A 15550-nucleotide genomic window follows, 5' to 3' on the forward strand; every position below is an offset into this window, starting at 1 on the left:
GGGACATGGAAGGGAAAACTGCCTCAGCCAAATCAAAACTTGAAGGCTGAGGTGGAGGCAAAGGACCCGCCATCAGAAACGGCTTCCGGAAAAATAAAGAAAAAGAAAACTTCTTTTAAATTTTATTTTAATGAAAAAGAGAAAGAAAAGAAGTAGGAAAGAAGAAAAATCAGAGAACATGCGAGCAGGAAGGCAAAAACAAAATGGAGACTGTTTTACACACAACTTCGTAGCTCTGCGGAAAACAGAGAACTGAGGAGCTACCATGCATGCCTACGTCGGGCGGGAAGGTACTCGTGCATGCATGGTGCGGTCAGTTGCAAACTTTCTAAAGTTCTTAAAGTGCAAGAGCATTTTAGCAGCTGTCCATACGGGTCTCCAAGGATGACGTCACCCACATGTGAGAATATGCTGCCTTCTTGTCCTGGGATAATAGTTCCTCTTCAGTAAATAGAAGCAACTCCTCAATTTCCCACTCAGATACTTTTTTGATTAAATGAAGGGCAAGTACAAAGTGGTCTGACACATCAAACAGTGGTTTCTGGTTGGATCCACCTCTTATTTGACCTTTTATGCCTGAAGGCATTTATTACGATCTTTGAATGACAATAGGGTAGTTGTTCTTCATATCTCGAAGGCACATCTTGCATCAACTAGAGATTGTATGTTCTTTTATGTAGTTCCACGGTTATGGAATAACTTGCCCATAGACTTGAGAAAAAAAAAATCATAAAAGACATTTAAAAGCACATTTTTTTCAATTGGCTTTTTCAAATTGAAGAATTGAGTTTGGGACTGTAATCTGTATTTATGTAATGATTAATTTCTTTTATGAAAATTTTCAGTTGTATTAATTAGTTATGGTTTATTGAAATTTGATTGTTTTAGGGTTTTATTATTAGAATTGTTACTATTGAGATGTTGATTGTTATAGTATTTTATGATAAAAACTTTTGCTCTTATTTTTTCCTTTCCTATTTTTAAATGGAGTTCTTTTCTTAATGAATGTAAACTATGGGCTCCTTTTACAAAGTTGCACTAGCGTTTTTATCGCACACACCGGATTAGCGCGCTGAAAATCTACCGCCTGCTCAAAAGGAGGCGGTAGCTGCTAGTGCACGTAGAAATTTAGCGCATTAATTCTGCGCATTAAGCCCCTAGTGCACTTTCGTAAAAGGAGCCCTCTATATTGTAAACCGCTTGGATCCTTTTTAGGCTGTTATGTGGTAAATTCATGTTTTTTAATAAACATAAACTTAAACATAAACACAGTATATTTCAAGTCTGATGTTCACAGCCAAGAGAGTCTGTGGGCAGGGAAACCTATAGCAGAAACTCGTGATGCCATCTCAAAAACTTTGTATGTTTCATATACTTTTTTCTTTTGGATAAGTGTCCTAAATTTCTCACATTTCTCTTGAGAAGGAAGCTCTAACAGACCTTCTGCTTTATCCAGAATGCTTTGCATGTAGCAGGTAATGAAAAGTTGGTAAGGAGCATGGGATGCAAATTCATTAGTATGCTTCTGATTCATTAGTATGCCTTAAAAAATTAGTGCACACAAAATTGATTTACTATGCATCACCTTATGATTTTAATTCATGTAAGTCAATTTTACGTTATAATCCTAAAGCATTTTAAAAATATGGTTTGAAACAAACTGAAAAAAAGTCCAAAAATCCAGAAAATATTCCAAAAATGATACAAATGTATGCAGTGCTGTTTAGTAGTGATAGGTATTTAGTTACAATGAGAATAATTTTATAACTGTGCACAATTGGGAGGTGATACTTTAAAAAGACAAGTCAATGCCTACTGGTCTTTATAAAATACTAGATATGCGACAGGAAATGCATCTTGAACAAAGGCATGTTCATGCTAACTCCATCCATGCTCTGCCCTAATTCCACCACTGTGCACACCCATCAATAGAGTCATCATTTCATTGCATGTTTTTTTACACCAGTCAATATTTTGTTAAAGGTCATTAATGAACGTATGCAGCTACATATACACATCAATGACATGTGAATGGGTAAAATCTTTAGGTGGCTGATAAATCCCAGTAAATAAATTATAAAATTACCTCCAATATTAATGGACTTATAGGCACCACAGATTTTTTTTTCATGAGACTTTTCAGGACCAGGAATCTCTCACTTAACAGAAAGCACAACAAAATGAATCATGAACAAGTTTCATGCATTGCAGGCACCAAGAATGGGTGTCCATTATGGATATGGTCCTTTTGTACCAGGAACACTTTTTAGAGCCACTAGAATTTTTTTCTGGGACATGTCTGGAAAAATAGCTGCAGCAAATGATTTAATGATTAAATGATTTAATGATTAAAAGGTGCGCTAGCGTTTTTAGCGTACGCACCAGATTAGAGCACCCTAGCCGAAAACCCACCGCCTGTTCAAGAGGAGGTGGGAGCGGCTAGCGTGCACGACATTTTAGCGTGCACTAAGCGCACGCTAAAACCGCTAGCGCACCTTTGTAAAAGGAGCCCTAGATGTCATGGCCTAGTAAGGCCAAGACAGGCCCAACACAAAAAAATAAAGGAGCTACAGCAAAACCCCCAAGGGACCCCTTTACTAAAGAGCATTAGAATCTGAAATTAACATGGCTTAACACAGAACCTTTCTACATGCCAAGCCCAGATTTTACGCAGCAGTTTTTGAAAACCTTTTTTGTTTTTCTGGCTGTGCATTAATATTGCCATTAGTGTGGTACGTACCTGCAAAATGTTAACACAGGAGCACTTACCATCTCCAATTTATGAGGCAATAAGTACTTCCACGTTGTCTGTATTACCCACTTAGCATGTGCTAATCAGAATGCACTAGCTGAATAACACTAAGGGCTCCTTTTACAAAGGTGCGCTAGCATTTTTAGCGCACGCACCGGATTAGTGCGCGCTAGCCAAAAAATTACCGCCTGCTTAGGATGGAGGGAGAGTTGGCCTCTTAATAAAACACAAAATGTAGGTCTCAGCCCAAAAAATAGATATGTTGTCCTATTCAAGCAGTCGGAGCAAGGGAAGGAAAAGAAAAGAGAATAATAAGAGGCATACAACCCGTACTCAGAAAAAGGAAAGGGTAACAATGTACAACTAGAATGTGCAGAGAGGCTCTAAAAAAGGAGATGACCTCAGAATGGCAGGTGAGTCCAAGTATAGGCAAGGGAGACACCACAAAGACTCAAGGAGAAATATTAGAAAGGGTAATAGAAAGTGGCATATATAGGAATGCCAAATGAAAAAATCCCACAAAACCATTTGTTTTCTAGCTTGAGAAGACAACAAATGAAAGGGAAAGACAAAAAATTGGAAAAACAAAATGTAAGTGTGGTTCCGCTGAATAGACTAATATTATAGGACTAGTCTTTAAGCCCGTTACATTAACGGGTGCTAAAATTGATGCGTCTGTCTGTCTGTGTTTTTATATCTCTCTCTCCTTGGCCGCTGTCTGTATCCTTCTGTCTCTCCCCCCCCCGAACAAAGCTGTCTGCCCCCAGCACTCACCTCCCCCCAAATGTCTCTCCATGGCACTCTTCTGTCTTCCCCCCCAGAGCAAAGCTGTCTGTCCCCAGCACACCTCCCCCCAAAGCAGCCCCCTTTCCCTATCTCTCCATGGCCCCTTCTGTCTCCCCCCCAGCACCCCCCCCAAAGCAGCCCCCTTTCCCTCTCCCTGTCTCTCCATGGCCCCTTCTGTCTTCCCCCCAGAGCAAAGCTGTTTGCCCCAAGCACACCCCTCCCTCCAAAGCAGCCCCCTTTCCCTCTCCCGCTGACTCTCTCTCTGGCCCCCTTTCTCTGTCTGTCTTTCTGTCCCTCTCCCTGCCCGTGTCGTTCTTTCTTTCTGTCTCCCTCCCTCCTGCTGTCTGTCTGTCATTTTTCCCCATTTCCCTGTGCAGCAGCATTTCCATCCCACTTCCCTATGCAGCAGCAACAGCATTTCCCTCCTATCCCCCCTTTCCTGTGCAAAAGCTGTAGCAGCATTTTCCCCCACCCCCCTTTCCCTTCTCTTCCCTGCTCCGTTCGGCCCCTCCCCCTTCTTTTACTGCATGATGTGGCCTGCTCCTGACCCTCCCACCGCCGACAAACCTCGGGGCTCCAGCCGCGTAGGCAGCACTTTAAACATGCTGCTTCGCGGCCTTCTACTGCCGATTTCCTCTACCGCATCTGTCTCCAATGATGTCATCAGAGATGCGGCAGAGGAAATCGGCAGTAGAAGGGCACGAAGCAGCGTGTTTATAGTGCTGCCTACGCTGCTGGAGTCGGGAGGTTTGGAGAGAGCACAGCCGCGCGCACGCACCTCCAGCCCCTGTAAGCGCCGTGAGGTATCAATTAGAATGTTGCCACAGAAGCACACCTCACGGCGCCAGGACTCATGAATTTTTGAGAGCGCATGTGCACTCTAGCGTTTTATTATTATTGATGAGGCCAGGAACAAAAGGAAGGAAAGAAATTCCATACTATGGATGGTAGAATAGAACTGAAACGAAAGACTAGCTGACAGAAGATTAAGTCATATATAAACAGTTCTGCTAGGGGGCTGTCTGAGAGCTCTGGTATGTCTTGTAAAGAGAATAGGTCCAATGGAAGAAAAACAGAGTAGAAGCAGTTCCTTTCACATATGCTGGAAACAAAACAAAGGGGAACCAGTTGAGAAGAGACTGAATAAACAGTGAATGGGATATAGAAACCATTAAATGCTCTCATTGAAGCAATAAGTTTCACAAATTAAGAGAATTTATGCACAGAATCTGGCTATAGGCTGTACTTGGGATCTAGCTAGGTGTCTGGGACATGGGTTGGCCACTGTTGGAAATAGGATACTGGACTTGATGGACCTTCGGTCCATCAAGCTCAAACATCAGAGTGCTAATGAAGAGAAATAGGTCCATTTCCCATTCAAAGAATTGGTAGGAAAGGTACAATGAAGCGAGCAACCAAGAATGTGGATGCAATCATAAGAGGAGTATAACTAGAAAGAAATGCAGTCTAATGGAAGCAAACTCTGGAGTGACCGGATGGCTGGAAAAAATAGTTATGAAAATAATCAGGCAAGAAAGGCATAGCCTTTCGGATGGGAAAATATGTATCGTATGTATATATCAGAAATGACCTGGAACTTGAACCTTGGACATTTGGTTCCAATAGTAGGACTGTATGTCTGAGTGAAGTTTCAGAAATGGAAAGAGGCATAAGAAGCCGTAAGTAACTTGTGTATGGTCACAGAGGTAGTGCAGGGCCTGAATTCACAACCCAAGGTGGCTGGAGTCCCAACCAGTGCACCACGCTATCGTCACATGCTCATGCATTAGAGGTGCTTCACAAATGGTTGTGTAGATGCGAGAGAGGAGGTTAAGGTCACTAAAGAATGAGGTGGCTATGAAGAAGTAAAAAAGTTAGAATAAACTTACAACTAGAAGGGAAATTTAAAATGCTACTAGAAGTGGGGCTTGAACCCATGTGAGCACATTTCCATTGAATGTTAAGTCCAATGGTTGAACCACTTTGCCATCCTAACGGCTATGGTGAAAGGAGAATGTGGGTGTACCCAAAAGTAGAAGATAGAAATAGTAGCAGTGGAATATGAAGTCTACTAGCACAGCCATAAAAAAGTAGAATGTGGAAAGAAATAATTTTGTGTGTTTGAAGAAATAGAAAACAGCACCACGGAAATTAAAATCTAACATAGCAGTCGGAGAAGTGAAAAAGAAGTGTGTAGGAATAACTGAATGCATGGCAGGTTGTAAGTATGAAGGACAAACATAAGTGCCAGAGGCACAAAGAGCCACGATGGAGAAAAAAAAAACAGTACCCTAGAGTGCCAAAGAAGGTTTGCCAAGTACTGGGTCAGTCTAGAGTTTCCAGAGAATGGAGCGCCATAGGTGAAAGTAATTAAGGGGTCTGTAAGGAAGAAAGAATAGAATGCATTGCAGGAGGAGGAAATGCAATGAAGGAAAACTCGACTGACCTGAAGGGAATAAAGTAAAAAGTGCCTTGTAGGGCATCTTGTCATTTGTGCTATGTGACTTGCGTAGGGACACAAGGAGCAGCACTGGGACCCGAAAGCACAGTTACATAGTAACATAGTACATGACGGCAGATACTTACCGTAATAGGTGTTATCCTGGGACAGCAGGCAGATATTCTCACAAATGGGTGACATCATCAACGGAGCACTGGCGCGGACAGTGAATAGTTGAATCTAAATATATACGATGGATATGTCAAAAAGATTCAAGAACCAAATAAGAGAGGCTACTAGCTAATGCACCTATATGGAGCAGCCGACCCAACGAACAGTTGAAATCAGTCCTATGCTTGAGTAGATATGAATGAAAAGGGAAAGGAAATTCATAATCAAATAAAAGCAGGATTTTCTTGAAAAGAATTATCTTAGAGAAGCCGATGTTATGGAACATAAAATCAGAACAACATAGTGGCTGAGAAGAAAAACAAATTCCTGATAAAAATTATTTGTAATAATATTATTATTTGGTAAGACCTCATGACGGCTGAAAAAGTAATGTAATATGTCTTAAAATGAGAAAATCAGTTAAAACAGCAAGGGGAAGCATATTATCAAATCAATTGCCAGTAAGATGAAACCTCTCAAAGATTTAATAAGGACAGTGAGAATGGACTTGTGTAATATCCCTGTAAAAAACAACAGTTGGTTAAGTGGTTTTGAGTGCTGATTTTGGGGGGTTTTAAAGTCTCCTCATGAGTAGCTTAGCAAGGACATAACACCATGAATAAAGGGGGTCTGAACCCATGAAAGTGTATGTGTAGAAGGAAAGTAGTTGATCTTTTAAAACTACTGACCCCTGGTAATGGTTCATTAGAAACTGGAGATTCAAAATATAAAATGTTACCCAAAATAAGGAATGGAGAACGAGCTATGATAGATGTGGTCCTTAATATACGTGCCACATGAAACACAAGTATCTACGAAGGTGTCAGGAAAATCCAAGTAATAACTCATGTAATTGAACTCCTGTACCCTCTTACTTTAATATTGAAGAGGAAACATGGGTAACCTGAGCTTAGCCATGCGGTACCCCCAAATATCAAATAATTTACTCTTGAGCCACATGGGCAACAACTCCACCATTGATGTACACCATCCCTCTGGGGTGTTTTTGTTTTTTACAGGAAGTAGCAAAAAAAATTTGGAAAGTGCGGCCTATACTTGATATTAGCATGCCATGAAGTAGAGGAATATATGACAGATATACACTTCTCCCTCGGTATTCGCGGGGGTTAGGGGCAGAGTCGGACCGCGAAGTGTGAAAAATCGCAAATAACTTTGTGCCAGCTCTGACCCACCCCTGGACCTTACCTGGTGGTCTCCACCTCCGATCGCCTCCTTCCGTGTATGCTGTGTGTTTGCAAGGGCCAGTGCAGGTACTTTGGTCTCCTTTCCCCGCTCCGGGCTGGACAGAGTGAAAATCATTCCTCTCTGGGCTGGGCAGCCTTTGTCGGCCTTACCTGGTGGTCTAGTGGGCTTTCGGGGCAGGAGCAAACTTCCTACACTCCTGCCCCGTGCAGATCGCCAATAGGAAATGGCTGCCATGAGCTCCCATAGTAGTCTCCTGCCCCGAAAGCCCCGTAGTAGTCTCCTGCCCCAGAAAGCCTCACTAGACCACCAAGTAAGGCCAGTATGCTGGGGGAAAGGTGGGAGGGAGGCGAGGAAGATCTGAAACAAATCTTTTTTTCCCCCCTAAAAAAAATTGCGAATAACCGAATCCACGGATGCTGAAACCGTAGATTTGAAGGGGGAAGTGTATAGAGAAATGAGGTGAGACTTGTAATAGAGAAAGTCTCAACTGGAATAACGGATTATCCATTCTGGATGGAGCCATAGAACAGGAATGAAGGAACTGTGAAGAAAGCATTATGACATGCTGCACAATAGGTGCATGTAACTACAAATGAATAAGCAGAGGCTCATGAAAGGCCTAGTAATTTTGCTGCTATACCAGATATGAATACAAATGAGGCCTGAAAGGCATAAGATCATCTTTAATAGGATGGGATAGTGGCCTCCCTCTACAGACACTCCCACTCCTTCAAGTTCTTAAGAATAACGAAGGAATTGGAGTCTTCTCCTATTGTTGTTGGGATTGGGTTTTGGGGGGTTTTTTGTGTTTTTTTTTAGGAAAGCATAGAAACCTCAATAAAGTATGTTGAACATCCTGTTGGTCGATTTTACAAGGATAGCAACTTTGATGGTACAGTGGTAGGCCAATTCTGTAGAGAGAGGAAATTGTCAGTGAAGGCATGGTGACAGAGAGAGATATCGTCCACTTCTGAACCATAACATCTTTGACAGGTTGTGAAAAGGCAATGAAAGAAACTCTCGAGGAGATTCATCAAAATCCAATGGCTGAAGGAGGTGTCCTGTAGATGGAATAGAGAACTCCAATCAAATAAACATTGAGTGGAAGAATGGTGTTGCGAAGATTGTGGAGAACTGTGAAAGACAAATTCATCCACTTTATAGGCTCTACACCTAGAGTGGATACCGAAATCAGGAGTGGTGTCAACAGAGACAGAGTCAAATGATGGATAAAAATGTTTCCAAATAGAAGAAGAGATCCAAGCTCTCACCCAGCATGAATCCCTCTGTTCAGAAGCTTGGCATGGCGAGAAACAGAGTTAGTATGATGGGTAGAATAGGTGATTCATCTTTAAAAAGTTCTACACCCCTGATGGATTCCTGTTGGAAGTACAGTGACAGAAAGAAGCAACAGATGTGTTCCATGATTAGTAGGCTCTACACCCATGAAGGAACACCTTTGATGTACAGGATTGTTCAAAATAAGCAGAAGAAGGTATCCAACTTTGAATGACTCTATAGACATAGTGGATCCTTCCAAGTCGACAAGTCCAGAAATTCTGACAGGTGATGAAATGGAATATACTGCCCGAAATCAGTCAAGTTCTGTACGAGCTCTCTGGAATAAAAACATAGAAACATGACAGCAGATAAAGGCCAAATGGCCCATCTAGTCTGCCCATCCAGAGTAACCATTATCTCTTTCTCTCTCTGAGAGATCCCACGTACTTATCCCAGGCCCTCTTGAATTCAGACACAGTCTCTGTTTCCACCACCTCTTCCAAGAGACTGTTCCAAGCATCTACCACCCTTTCCATAAAAAAGTATTTCCTCAGATTATTCCGGAGCCTATCACCTCTTAATTTCATCCTATGTAGAGTTTCCTTTCAAATGAGAGACTCGACTCATGCACATTTATATTGCGTAGGTATTTAAACATCTCTATCATATCTCCCCTCTCCTTCCTTTCCTCCAAAATATACAGATTAAAATCTTTAAGTCCCCATACGTCTTATCACGAAGACCACACACTATTTTAGTAGCCTTCCTCTGGACCGACTCCATCTTTTTTTTATATCTTTTTGAAGGTGTGGCCTCCAGAATTGTACACAATATTTACATAATATTTTTTTCTAAATGAATCTCACCAGAGCCTTATACAGAGGCATCAATACCTCCTTTTTCCTACTGGCCATACCTCTCCCTATGCAACCTAGCATCCTTCTAGCTTTCACCGTCACCTTTTCAACCTGTTTGGCCACCTTAAGATCATCACATACAATCACGCCCAAGTCCCGTTCTTCCGTCATGCACATAAGTTCTTCACCCCCTAAACTGTACCATTCTCTCTGGTTTTTGCAGCCCAAATGCATGACCTTGCATTTCTTAGCATTAAATTTTAGCTGCCAAATTTCAGACCATTCTTCAAGCTTCGCCAGGTCTTTCTTCATTTTATTCACATCATTCGGTGTGTCTACTCTATTGCAGATTTTAGTATCATCCGCAAAGAGGCAAATCTTACCTGACAACCCTTCAGCAATATCATTTATAAAAATGTTAAGAAGAACAGGCCCATGAACAGAATCTTGAGGCACATCACTGGTAACATCCCTTTCCTCATGGTGATCTCCATTGATCACTACCTTCTGTAGCCTTCTACTCAACCAATTACTGACTCATCCCGTCACTTTGGTACCCATCCCAAGGGCACTCAGTTTATTTATTAGATGTCTGTGTAGAACACTGTCAAAGGCTTTGCTAAAATCTAAATACACCACATCTAGTGCACACCCTCTATCCAATTCTCTGGTCACCCCATCAAAGAAATTGATCAGACAAGAAATTGTCTGACAAGAAAGAATAGTTGAAATTGAGAACTCTGTTGGCCAACATAGAAGTCTGGTAAAGATATGTCTTTAACTTATCCATAGTCTGGCCGTAACATCCTGGTTGTGCAGTGGCATAAACTCTGGAGCTGGAGGCTTTCAAGAATGGATTTAACCAGCAAAGACTGATGTGACCATTGCGGTTTATCAAGTCCAGGATAAGATTGTATTCGATAAAGAGATACATGAAAAATTCAGAGTACTCGATAGCCCAGACCAAGATACTGAAAGTGCCTCACCAGAGTTGTGAAATCAATATGGATCACTAAGCTATAGCGTGCAGGAACCTGTATGTAGGCTGCAACCATATGCTGAGGTTAGGCCAGTACCAAGGGAGACAATGGAAACACTGGTACTGATCATTGAAAATGAAGATACAAGAACAGCATCGATACTGAGTCTCGATGTAGGTAAATATCACAGGATTTTAATTACAAAAACCCAACAGAGGAGTACTATATTAATAGCAAAAGAAGAGAGTCTCCCATCGCCCAAGCAGGTAGGGGGGGTAGAGACAGTCCAGACACAAATTAAAAATAAATTTTTATGTGAATGGGAAAGTGCTCAGTACCACATCCCGCAATGGGGAAATACCACCCCTAATGCTCAGCTGCCACATTCATATACCCAACAGGGTATTGCATGTGAAACATCCTAGGACAACCCCAATTTTTTGAGTTAATACTGCAGAACATAAGATATCAATGAACGTAATGACATCAACATCGACCCGGGAAATTGAAAATTACTATGAAGTGAAAAAAATTATATTAAGGTAAAAAAGATTCAAATGGCACAATACCATTGTTGGTAAAAAATTACTATGAAGGGAGAATAACACATTGTCGTGTTATTTACCAACATTGCCATTGTTGGTAAATAACACAGATAAAAATTACTATGAAGGGAAAAAAAAATCTTCTAAGGTTAAAAAGATTCAAATGGCACAATGGTGGATTGGTACCGAGCAGAGTCCAATGCTAAGTAAGCTGTGTCAGCAACAAGTAAAAAAATAGGGGGCATTAAGGCCAAATTTATTGTAATCTGATGGCCAGTCGTTTACCATACAGATCCTCTGCTTATGGTGAGAGATTGCACCAGTACTAAGGGCTATGAATCCGGTACTGTAGGTGCTATAGGTGTTAAAGCGCTGGAAACCCCAAGGGACAGTGTGCTTCAGAACTGACTGCCTGCATTGATGAATGATGGTGTTGATGATAGGCATGCATTGAGAGATTCAATGCTGAAAATGCCAGTGACACTGGTGATAATATTGATGAACTATTGATGCTTTCCAGTACTGAAAGGAATCAATGCCACTCAGAAGATCAATCCATGAAAAGGAGGCACAGTACCTTATGCTGCTTAACTGGTACCGTAGGTGCGGTGTCGAAGCGTTGTTAATCTCAAGAAGAGGCATGCTTCAGAAATGACCTCCTGCATCAATGACATCAAGAAAAGACATTTCTTCAAGAGACTCGATGCAAGATATGCCTGTGATGCTGATGATGATGTCGATGTCGAAGAAGTTGATGTTGAGGTATCAGTACTGCTAGGAAACAGTACTATAGAAAAAAGTCCATCTAACTGGGTATCCGACCCCAGGCCTAATATCTTCTTAAAGAAAGTAAAATGCAGGAACAAAAAAGAATAAAACATTTTTTTTTTTGGAAAGACATTTATTCTTCTTCTTGTTTGTTGTTTAGTTTTTTTAGCCCTGGAAGATCGGGAAGAGGAGATCCAGCAGAAAATACAAAGAAGCACAGGTTGAGTGAAAAGAAGGCTGGAAAGCTGTTGACACTGTCGGCGGGGATAAAGGTTTCAAAAACACCCATAGGCCCCAAAGATGAAAATAAAGAAATTTAATTACAATTTTAAAGGATTTAAAAGAAAAAACAACTAACAAGAAAGAAGTAATGAAGCTAGTAAAAAAACCAAAGCGGGAAGGCAAACTTGACAACAAAGTTTAGATACCTGTTCTTCACTCCGTGGAAAATGAAAAACTGATGACTTAGTGAGCCGGTGTTAGGTGGGAAGACACTTGCACATGCATGGTAAGGCAGTCTTAAAGCTTTCTAAAGTTTAAAGTTACAGTATACTTTAGCACTGTCTGTACCAGGTTCCATAGATGATGTCACCCACATGTCAGAATATGCTACCTGATTGTCCTAGGATAAAATGAAGTACCACTCCTGAATGGCTCCTTCAAGAAACGTATCAAGGCATATCCAGTCTCCAGGCAGGAACGTGTGCATGATATTAGATGTCAGTCCTGACTCTGCCAAGATATCCAGCCCCCCCCCATCTCCTGCTTGTCTTTCTTTAGCTGAAGAACTTGCTTGCATTGGAATTTTTCCAAATCAATATGAGATCTACTCAGTTAACACCAAGCAGAGCCACAGCCACAGCCATTTCCAGTCCTTATATTTCAGGGCCCTAAAAAGGGATTGGCTCAGAAAATTCCTCTGAGCAATAATGATGTCAGTCATGTATATTACAGCCAGGACCTGCAAAGAAATTCCATGCCAGACTGTATTAGATACTTACTAGGACACCTGAGGGCTGCTACTTTCCCTCAGCTTTTCTCTTATCAACAAATAGCACTGTCTTGCCTGCCACCAATGAAACTGCCTTCTTCCAAGCTAGAAGCTAGGATCATTGGAGTGATAGATGGTTGATTGTGGCCTTGGCCTGGATTTGAATCTGCTGATCTCTATCAGGGCCATAGCTCCCCTTCCAGCCTATCAGGTTCACCTCTATAGTGCAAAATAACCATGAAGAAGACTCCTGATCCATTCTCATCAGAGATAATTGTGAAAGTCGCCTGCTCAGGCTCCTTCCAGGTTTTCCTATAGAAATAGAATAGCTTTGTGGCACTGAAAGGAATTTGAATCAGGAGAGAAACATATTTTAGGCAGAGCCCAAGGTACAACATACAGGTCTACTGGAACATCTAGGATCTGCAAGCAAGACCCTTCTCAGGAAAAACATGGAAGAGAGAGATTTGGGCACTGGGAGTGAGGTCTTCAGCCTCACAAGTTCAAGGACACAAGAATACATTTTTCTTAGGAGATGTGAAGGCTCCTCATGCCCCAAAAACTAGGAAAGACAATAAATTGTTTTTCAGGATAGTCACAACCAAGGGGTTCCATACATGCAGAACCTAGATTACCATCAAACTTTCCTGACTCAGTCCTAAATAGTCAGATATTTGAATTTACTATGCCCAGACCAATAGGTAACTGGGCAATGGCTAGCTCATGAGAAGAGAGCCTGATGTGTCAATGAAGAATTCATGATACATAATCTGGGAATATCTGGTGGTAACCCTTGGGGAGGCGGGGTGACCCCATGTATCCATGGAGTGGAAGAGTAGCCTAATAGTTAGATCAGTGGGCTGAGAACCAGGGGAGCACAGTCCAAATGCTATTGCAACTTCTTGTAAACTGGGTCACATTACCCAACATTATCCAGATACAAACTCAGATTGTGAGCCCTCCAGGGACAGAAAAATATCAACTGTACCTGAATAAATTCCACTTCAGTTGTTTGAAGGTATTATATAATACAAGAATAAAAATAAATAAAAATTACCTGAAAAGAGGTCTGCCAAGAACAAGTAAACTCAAAGCTTTCAAGCCCAAAATCCTGTGGTTCACCAGCAGTTTAAAGTTATGCCAATGAGGGTGAAAAGAAATTCTCCTGAGCAGTCTCCAACCACTCAATGAGAAGGTTTCAAATGCTTCCGTGAAGGAACATAGCCAGCAGTATGTAACAAGGAAAGGTCTATTCCAATCAAACTTTTTTGTCCAGGACTACACTCCTGAGGAAAGAAGGGAGTTGCCTGAATAATACTGCCCATAATCTCTGAATCTGGCCCAACCATGACAAGTATTGCAGGGAAGGGTCTGATGTAAGGAAGGGTATCCCATAACTATTTCCAGTTAGCCTCTGAATTCTGTTCCCTATAATTCCAGGATTTCTCCAAACTACTGTTACCTCTTGGAGAGGATGAAAACTGCACAGCCTGTTCAAGATGGCCATGTCTGTGACTGTATGCAAGAGCTCTTGAAAAGCATGGCCAAAACATTGTGGCGCTACCTTGAACTATCCCTGACCAGACAATTTGGAGGATCCAATCAAAGGAGCTCTTACTATCCCTCAACTCCTTTGTGCAAAACTCACCAGCCATTAATTTGCCCAGAAATGTTTAGGTCCCTTGTAGGAATGTTCTAGACTTCTCTCCTCTACATACAGTTAGTTACCTGTAGGAAAATCATCATGGCTCCAACCATAGGATGCTGGACCCAGCACAAGAGGACTTACCTCATAGAGCCACTGCATTTAGCTGCCTGGAACAATATAGAATGTAGGAAAAAGAAAAACTGTTTATACAGAGACTCAAATCTTTCTACCATAAAGATACCGGATTATTATGCCTCTTTCTAATAGTGATTTTACACAATAAGAACAACCTCATAGGTAACCCAACACCTTATCCTTATCTTCATTAAAAAAGAATATAAAATCCCTGTTCTTGGTCATTTTAATGCTAGAATCTAGTATCACAGCCTGAGAAGATCCCCTCTCTAGTTAGGTATAGTATCAGTAAGCACCTCGTGGGAGGGGAGCTATGATCACCTAGGAATAAAGGCTAGTCAAAGATCAAGCCTTAGAAAATCAGATCTCTCTCCCAAACAGCCTCCCCACTGAGGCATTATTCCTAATTTGAACTTAAAGGCAGTCTGGAAAAATTCACCTGTGTAGAGGGGCAGAGAGCCCATTTTGCAGACTACTGCTTAACTGGGAGGGAGTGGGGAGGAAAGACATATATGTGACCGCCACAGGCTAGATATTGATCAAAAAGTACATTATTTTCAACAAGATCTCTATCAGAAGCCAGATCTTTAATTTTACCCTACCCTTGATAGTGGCTTTTAATGAACAATTTTTTTTTTCCCATGCTGACCTCCACAGGCTGTATTAGATCCAGATATTCAGTGCCAGGCCATATCTGACTACCAGTTCTGAATTTATGGGTCACTGGTGGCCACTTGAGGTTATAAGGATACCATTTATATTCAGTGCTAGAACCCACCCAGTACTCTGATAACTAATCAAGCATAGGACTGCTTTACATGCTGTCCTATTTGCTTGGTTAGTTATCTAGGCACTAGCACTGATTGATGCCCAGATAACTTCCAGGTCCACCCTAACTTTGCCCCTGGACCACCTAAGCAGTAACCAGATAATCATGGAGGGTCAGACATAATGTAATATTCAGCAACACTAATCAGTTAAATGCTACTA

At 41.5% G+C, this 15550-nt stretch overlaps 1 protein-coding gene across 7 annotated transcripts in view; it reads left to right on the forward strand.

Moving 5' to 3' along the window:
* Window positions 1-15550, forward strand: part of CCDC141 (coiled-coil domain containing 141) — a 225859-nt gene that overhangs the window by 176599 nt on the left and 33710 nt on the right. The window lies entirely within an intron of this gene.

This window comes from Geotrypetes seraphini, chromosome 5 (genome assembly GCF_902459505.1).
Source record: "Geotrypetes seraphini chromosome 5, aGeoSer1.1, whole genome shotgun sequence".
Taxonomy (NCBI): Eukaryota; Metazoa; Chordata; class Amphibia; order Gymnophiona; family Dermophiidae; genus Geotrypetes; species Geotrypetes seraphini.